At 33.4% G+C, this 6530-nt stretch overlaps 1 non-coding gene across 1 annotated transcript; it reads right to left on the bottom strand.

The window, feature by feature from the left end:
* Window positions 1-2488: 2488 nt before the first annotated feature.
* Window positions 2489-2560, bottom strand: Trnap-ugg. The gene has a single exon. It is a non-coding gene; the product is annotated as a tRNA-Pro (tRNA).
* Window positions 2561-6530: the final 3970 nt, after the last annotated feature.

Raw genomic sequence — 6530 nt, 5'->3', positions numbered from 1 at the left:
AGAATGATCGACCGTTTTGTAAACTAATATATATATATATATATATATATATATATGTATATATATATATATATATATATATATATATATATATATATATATATATATATATATATATATATATATATATATATATATATATATATATATATATATATATATATATATATATATATATATATATATATATATATATATATACATATATATATACATATATATATACATATATATATACATATATATATATACTATATATATATATATATATATATATATATATATATATATATATATATATATATATATATATATATATATATATATATATATATATATATATATATATATATATATATATATATATATATATATATATATATATATATATATATATATATATATATATATATATATATATATATATATATATATATATGTATGTGTGTGTGTGTGTCAATAAAATAATGAGTTAATAAAATGTGCAAATAATCTTTCTTTAAATTCTAACACTAAACAAGTTACCATCCCTTCCTAGCGTAGTGTGCCACAGTAACAAAATAAAACGAAATATAATAACAATTAATTACATGCTGGTTAGTTTCCTTTGTATATTCAAGCAAAGACATCGCCGTGATTATGAAATTCTATACATTTACCAGTCAGATTTTAGGGCTCTCACTCAACTCACAACAGCTTTTTATATTTCATTGACCTCATGAGGGCCCAAATAGATCAGGGAAATTACAGAGGAAAGGTGGCTTTATATTCACAAATGGCCTTTGACACAGTGGATCATGGCCTACTATGTAAAATCTGTAGGCATTGAATCTGTTAACTTGTTTGCGCCTTTTCTTCACAGCAAGAAACATATCGTCGTTGCAAATAATACCCTGTGGAGTCTCACAAGAGTGTCCAAGGGCGTAATGCTCATTATTGTTAACTTTTGTTGTATGCCGATGATGGTACCATTCTAGTGTCAGGTAAAGATCAAATTGATAAGAGTTAACAGGTTGTCATCTGGAGTCACGCAAACAATTATGTCACATGGGCAATAAACTATCCCTGTACTTTAGAGTGACAAACAATATTATTTGGATGCAAAATCAAAAGAGGAAATAATGTAGATATTATAAAGAATAAAAGCAATGCTCGTATGAGGAAGTGTCATAAAGGTGATTTTGCATCTATGGAATGTCATCTCTGTGATGGCAGGACGATTCTTGAGCATCGGAGGCCTATCCGATTCACGGGAGACTTTGGGCATGGTATCTGTAGAGGCGATAGTCAAGTTACCCCAGGGTGTTGGGTAAGGTGTGGAAGGGTGTTGGTTAAGGTGTGGAAAGGTGTTGGGTAAGGTGTGGAAGGGTGTTGGTTAAGGTGTGGAAGGGTGTTGGGTAAGGTGTGGAAAGGGGTTGGGTAAGGTGTGGAAGGGTGTTGGGTAAGGTGTGGAAGGGTGTTGGGTAAGGTGTGGAAGGGGGGTTGGGAGTGGTGTGCGTTGTTACCTCTGTCTTGTACTGGATCACGTTGGGGTTTTGTGTCTTTTGTCACTGTCGATGTGTTAATTTACTGCCTGAGCTGCACGCACTTACGATTTCGCAAATTTGCTGTAACTTGACAATGCAATCGATGCTTGAGCATTTACTCGGGGGTCAGTTGTAGGTTTAAGATAAGGCACTGACCTTGACACTGAAGGGCCACCAGGCGTTGCTTTGGTGACCTGATAAAATTTATTTAAAAAATATTAAAGAGAATCGTTGAAATGTTCATCTTTTACCAAACAAAAGGAGAATTACAGTATATCATGATACAATGACACCAGCGACTTGTAGGAACAGCCATCGTGGATCGCATTTGCCTCCAATAACCTAAAATACAAGGGTTTTACAAAAATTGCTTACTGGGTATTATAACCAGAGAAACGTACATTGAAAATTCCCAAGATTGAACAATAAAAAAGAATTAGAATGACTGATAAACACATCGTGCAATTAATAAGATTTCCAAAATTCAGTTTCTTAATCACTTTTAAATTACCTAACAAACTAACCCTATCTAATCTAGCTTCTCCAACTTAAAGTATAATTTGACTCTTTTACGATGGCGAATGAAGTCTTAAATGAAACAGGCAAGATCGTCAGTTGCTTTTTAAAACTTAATCGGCGATTATATATTTCGCTTGGCAATATGTATTGATGAGTTTTCTATAGTCAATAACCCAGTTCCCTCAAACTGCCTAGTTTCCTAAATTTAATAAACATTTGATCGTGACTAATGTGTTTTATTTTAAGGTGGGGCCCCAATAATTTGGGTGAAATGAGCCGCCATAGAAAAATGTTTGGGAAGAACTGTAATAGAAGAAAGACTCGCATACTGTTGAACTATAAAATAAAAGTTTATTGTAAAGTTTGAGAATATCATATTTGTACTCTTCACAGGTTTTCAAGTGTACATCATTTTAATTTTTGTTTTCTTTCAGAAAATGGATGGGCCCGTCCGGGATTTGAACCCGGGACCTCCTGCACCCAAAGCAGGAATCATACCCCTAGACCAACGGGCCGATGAAATACTTGTACGCAAAGCTCTTTATTATACATATATTTTTTATTTACTAAATACAACAGCTTTAATAAACATATAAAACATTGTATACAGCCCGAGAACGTTTAGAGTGGAGGACTATGGTCGCTAACCCTCAGATATAAGGACGGTAGTACTCTGTTTGATACCGCCCTCTTGTAAATGTTTTATGCAATATCGTCTAAGTATATTTCTATTGTAATCTAGGTAAGGTACTCTTGTAATAATGCTACCGTTTAACGATTATTGTGTATGTACTTGTCCAGTTATCTCCGAATAAATGAATTAATCAATTGAAATTCGAAAGCTGATGATTGTAATTCATGAATATATTTATTACGTGATGACTTTGAATTTGAACGTGTAAATAAACGGGAGACGAAAATACAGTGGGTGGAGGTCTGTACTGTATTTATATGGATAATAATATTCCTTTACCAAGACCAATGGATAGATCCTACTCAGACCACTTGCCTCCTTTCCTGGCCATGAGTCATGACAACCTCTAGTGATGGCTATTAGGTAAATTAAGTGAATTAAGTCTCTCGTAACTTTGAGACCAATACGCTGGGTTAAGGTAAAAGCTACTGCTATTTTTTGTTTATATTTATGAGAAACCTGAATAATGTCTCAAAAGTTTATGACATGTTTGTTCTTAATGCGTTTTCCACTGTACAGTGACTGAATGATAGTATTGCTTATTTTATGGTAGATAAACCCCGAGTAAGATTGTTGTTACTGCACCTCAACAACTAAGGTCATTAAGCGCGTAACAAGGTTAGTGATTATACTATTCCACCGAGAATGAAAAAAAAAAACCTTTAAATTAAGCTAAAAAAAAAATGCCGTTTTTGACAAATAGGTGTCACTTTCTCTCTTTATTGCTATAACTTAATGGACATTAATGCGTATATAGTGAAATTACGATTTCATTTAAGATGTCGTATATATATATATATATATATATATATATATATATATATATATATATATATATATATATATATATATATATATATATATATACATGACCAGACAGAAATTTCCAGAAATAAAATACATAGAAGTAGGCCATTATAATTTAACAAATATAAGACCAAGAATGACTCTCGTGTAACTGTAAACATTTCTTGTGTCCATATTGAAACTCACTTCTAAAACGATATTAAAAGAAACATGAAAAGTGTGAGGAACTTTAACAAATTAGTGTTTTTACACACGAGAAGACTGCATGGGTGAGAGAAATGGGTGTTAGACGAGGCGAGAAGAAACACTGTTGGAATGAGGATGTTTACTTAGCCATTAGGTAAAAGTAGGATACTCCTCCTCTGATGATGAAGCAGTCACCAGCTCGTGAGAGGAAAGAAAGATTAAGCAGACGTGTCCCAAAATTCTAAAGATTGGCCAAATTAAGTTCAAGAATATTATAAAAAAATATATCGAGTAAGTGAATCTAATGTATTCTGTGGTAATGAACTCAAATGTAACCACATTGGAGTAATTCTTAACTCTTGCCTATCTGGAGAATGACCTGTAATTGTAAATAGTATGATAAATAAAATTAATGTTTGGATGAAATTTATTTATAGTTTACTCTCCGACAGCTGTTACCCGGACGAACCTTAGCTGAACGCTCACACAATGCAATTGGTCTGTTCCTATTCATCATGGTACTCTACCTTAACACGATATATAAAAGCCAAACTAAATATCAATTAAAACAAGATGGTGAAGTTTATTCTGGATATGAACGCAAGAAACGCATTGGTCACGTAGCCCTGCAAACTCTAGGCATGTTAAGTCTAGCAAGTAGAGTGAGGTACTTGAGGCTAAATCACATTTTTAAAATAATTTTCATCGGACTGTGTCCAGAGTATTTCACAACACACTTTGTAAGGATTAGTGATATGAACCGGCAGGGAACTAAAGTGAACACAACCTTCTTGGCACCAGGTATCCACGGACAAGCAAAATACACTTACTTTTTTTTTTTTTTACAGATATAAAGTATTGGAATACATTACCTAAAACTCTAACATGTATATCCGATGAAACCATAACAAAAGATGAGAGTATTTTTATAGATTACTAAACCATATAATGTTGCATTGTTGAAGCGGATAGTTTAAGCGCAATGTAATGCCTGTTATATTCATCAGTAAAATATCACATTATTCCTGTTATATTTACCATTACTAATTAGTAACCAAATCCAAGCAAAAGATCCTTCTGGAAATACACATCTGATGGCTTTGTTGGCTATCCTTCGTCTAATTACTTTACTGTTTACCATTGTTCATATACTCGCACGGTCAAAGTATATTGGAAATTGTATACCTACGTTCCCTATATACAGTACATGCTGAGCTGTGTACCTACATTGTCTATATGCATGCTGAATTGTATACTTACGTTGTTTATATACAAAATATACTGAACCAACTGTAAAATAAACTTGTATGGCGATTTTACTGAAGAAATATGTATCCATCGATTTTTAGTCAGCGAAAGAACGGTTGTCAAAGAAAGTGTATGTATACCTAGATATTTGAGGGGACACTTCATTATTCTCGATTTACGTGGATTAACCCTATGAGAGTTTAAGAGAGTTTAATTGATCTTATATTAATATTTCAACAGTGCAGATAAGTATGCATCACTATATTTCAAACACTCGTATGTTATTAGAGTCTCTGGATGCTAGTAATTGACACTCTTTCAGGTTAATTATACTCTAAATAATCCACATACTGTAGGTGATACGCTGCCTTAATTAGCTGTAGTTTTTCCCCTGTAATATGAAATTTGACTTTTGTTTCCTATTGATTCTATGACCAATGAATAAAGAAAGAAACATAAGGTGAGGTTAGCAGTCATTCACATTCCTGTTCTCATAATATCATTGAACAAATAAAACAGCTGATGAAAGAAGTGTTAGTGAGACGTAATAAATCTCTCCCAAATAATCTTTCCAATAACTATTACTTATGTTTTATATTTATTTTGATAATATAATTCTATGTATAGAATATAGAACTGAACTTACTAATTGCAAGTTGACTACCGCCAGCTTTACTGTATATTCAACAATAATATTATTCATCTAAATCTTTATTAGATTATCTCTCTATTGTCTGTCTGTCTCTCTTTCTTTCTTTCCTTGCTTTTCATGCTGTGTATTTATGATCCATTTTAAAAAGAGAGATGGAGAGATAATAAAATAATATATATATATATATATATATACTGATGTATTAAATGTATTCAGCAGTAATAGGTGTACTCAGCAGTTATAGGTGTACTCAGCAGTTATAGGTGTACTCAGCAGTTATAGGTGTACTCAGCATTTCGTGAATTTCTCCGGCAGCCAAGAGAAAGTGTACCCTCCCACCAGATGTTGACCAATTTTCACATATTTCCAGTCTTTCAACCTGTGACACATATTCGGGTGTGTATTGGTGGGCGGGCGGGCGGTGATGACCCAAACACCAGCCTGCCAGTCACCACTCATCTTCCCCCCCCACCCTCTCACGCCCTCTCTTCCTCATTCTCACCCTCTTTTTTTTTCTCATACGCTTCATCCCTTACCCCTCCTCCTTCCATCATTCCATTTCCTCTTCTCTCACATACTTTATAATTCTCTCCCTTGACTCTATCCTTTTCCCTTTGTCTCATTCTATAAATCTCTTCAGTTATCTTATCAACATATCTCTTCAAAACTGTTCCAGTCTTTCACCTTCCTCTAACTCCCGATTACATTATGTTAGCCCATTTTTTTTTATCCTCTGTCTTCATCTTTCACCACTCCATCCTTCATTCTCCTTATCAACTACTTTCTCATCTCTTTCATTTCATCTTCTCCTCTCCTTTACCCCCTTTCCTCTTCTACTTCTTTTCCCTTGCTCTTATTCTTTCATTCCTTATAATTTGCTCGCCCTCTACCTCTCCTC

Source organism: Homarus americanus, unplaced genomic scaffold (genome assembly GCF_018991925.1).
Source record: "Homarus americanus isolate GMGI-L3 unplaced genomic scaffold, GMGI_Hamer_2.0 scaffold18703, whole genome shotgun sequence".
In the NCBI taxonomy this organism is placed as follows: Eukaryota; Metazoa; Arthropoda; class Malacostraca; order Decapoda; family Nephropidae; genus Homarus; species Homarus americanus.
Note: the sequence above shows the minus strand (reverse complement) of the source record. Positions and strands in the feature narration are given on the sequence as shown.